Here is a 2,838-nt window from a genome sequence, read left to right on the forward strand (position 1 = left end):
GCCCAGGTTATCTTGGGCCTTCTCTTGTTAAAAAAATTCCAAGCCCAAGTATTTTCTTTCATGACAAATCGTGATTCATAAACTTTTCCAAATTCCAAATTTTCCCCTTCCTTTATATTTTCATGAGGCGTATTGCGAATTTCCCTTTTATGCCCTTAACCTTTTTCTCACTAATTCCGCTCCACTTCGCCAAGTCATTCACATGCTTAACAAAACGAAAATATGGCCTTGCTTGATGTCCTCCCGCGATTGTCTTGAATTATCCAATTGCACAAAAAATGCGGGATATAACAGACGGGCACCCGGAGCTAACCCCTATCCCCCCGGGCACCTCTCATCATACTTTCACAAACATAATTGGGTGAACCGCATGGCTAACTCGCAATTCCTGTGCATCAATAACCATATCTCATCGGGCAAGAATACTTTTATATCAATATCAACAATCATGCCCACATACATAGACACAAGCCGACGAGGCTAACAAAATGTTATACAAAAATATGAGCCGACAAGGCTAAGAGACATTTAGCTATGCTCAACTGTCTACGAGCCTCTAAAAGAGCATGAAACACCTCATATATATGTATATAATAGTGTCGTACGTTCCTTGGCACTATTATATACATATATATGGATCGGGCCGTACGTTCCTTGGCACTATTATATACATATATATGGATCGGGCCGTATGTTCCTTAGCACTATTATAAACATATATATGGATCGAGTAGTATATTCTTGGCCACTATTATAAATATATATACACATGGATCTGGCTGTACGTTCCATAGCAATATAATATATATATATGTATGGGCGACATTTGAAAAGATAAGTTAAGCATGCATGATATCCGCCTTAAGAGGCAATCAGGTATACGGGTTATCTCTTTATCTCCTGCTTCTTATGTCTTCATTATATAGTTGTTCATGCTTTCATTACCGGTACATTATTAAATGTGACGTTATTTCTTATTATTTTGCATTCATGCCCGCAGGTGGACGTATGGCCCAATCCATATATATGTATACAATAGTGTCGAGGAACGTACGGCCCGATCCATATATATTTATATATATAATAGTGTCGAGGAACATACGGCCCGATCCATATATATGTATATAATAGTGGTGTCAATAGCATGCAAGAGAGCCCAAATAAAATACTACTACTCTATCGAAGTGACGTAAGGTCGGTAACCTCCGATGTGTCATTATGGAATCATCACCACCACTATATCTCACCTTGGAGGAAAAACTATCATGAGGTGAGATCAACAATAATAAATAAAATTGGTAATCATGTGATAAGCTCAATAGCATCATGAAAACATTTAGAACTTTAAGCTTTGGCTTCTATAGTATGGAAATCATCATCATTATCCTATCTCATTTCTTGAAACCATAGCACAAGATAAGACCAATTATAATGAATGAAATCAAGAATCATATGGTAGGCTCAATCATATCATGAGATCATCTCAACTTTAGACTTTGGTTCCGTTAAACATGGAACCATCATAGGAATATTGAGAATAAGGGACTTCTATCATTTCTAGGAGTAAAAGTAATGTGGATGGCATATATGGAATCATAACATACGAATCATGCCTTTGAAAGAAAGGGGTTAGCCTTACATACCTTTATGTCTTCTTAACCACTTAATGTTCACCTCCAAAGCTTGAGAAATCTACATTTAACAGGATTCATACCAGGGTTAAAGTCTTAAAGACACTCTTAAGTTCAAACTAGAATAATTCATGAGCTAACGAAAATTGGGCAACATTTCCCCTATTTCATCCACTTCTACAAAATTCCAAAACAACTCCCAAACAATAATGACATTATTAACAATACCAAAATCAAGAGGCTTCATTCAAGTTAAGTATCGTCCAATCCTCAAAACTCCCTTTAGGGCCACTCGCCCAACAAGAGCTATAACATAACACCATATTCACTTACATGACAATACTCCCTCAACATCATTAGTACCACCCGTGAAGATTATACTCATAGCATGCTAAGAATCTAACTCAAGTTAATTAGCTACTCAAAAATTATTAAACCTATGTTGAACTTCTTCTTCTACTTTTCTTCCCTCACATGAGTTATTCAACAACCAAGCATGTAATAACATGGAAATAGACATGAAAACTAACCTTTTATCTCATAGGAATGAGCTTTGGATCAAGTTACCAACTAGGCCCAAAACCTAACTTCAACACCCGAGGAATTCTTGAATCATACAACCTGATGAGTCTCCGACACTTAAATATCTTGATTCTTGATATTTGATCTTTGATTTCTCTTGGGTTTGAGTGGAATATGCTTGGAAGAAGGTTCTAGAGCTTTTAAGAGTTTGGGGAAAGTGGGAAATGAAAAAAAAAGAACAAGGGTCGTCCATATATAAAAAAGAGAAAAACTGGCCCGACCCGATTATACGGCCATTTCTAAGTCAATCCTGATTTATGCGGTCGTATAAATGGACGAATAATCCCACAGGAGGGTTTACTCTTCTCTAGAATGGTTCTACGGACCATTATACGGCCCGTATAAATTATACGGAATTAAAGTATAAATAGCCAAATACGAGTCCATATTTTCCCGAAATTTATTCTCGTCGATTCATTCAATCTCCAATCCTTATGGAACCTTATTGGCACTTGTATAACACTTCTTTAATCATCTAAGGGGCCCTATGGCTCCCCCTCAAGACATTACTAAATAGATCATAGCGCGATTGTTGCGAAACCTTCCCAATTTGTGACTTACATTTTCACTTGACCCGATGAACTTAGCTTCACCGATTCATATGACTTTGAAATCTTATGGTACA

This window comes from Lycium ferocissimum, chromosome 3, assembly GCF_029784015.1.
Source record: "Lycium ferocissimum isolate CSIRO_LF1 chromosome 3, AGI_CSIRO_Lferr_CH_V1, whole genome shotgun sequence".
Classification (NCBI taxonomy): Eukaryota; Viridiplantae; Streptophyta; class Magnoliopsida; order Solanales; family Solanaceae; genus Lycium; species Lycium ferocissimum.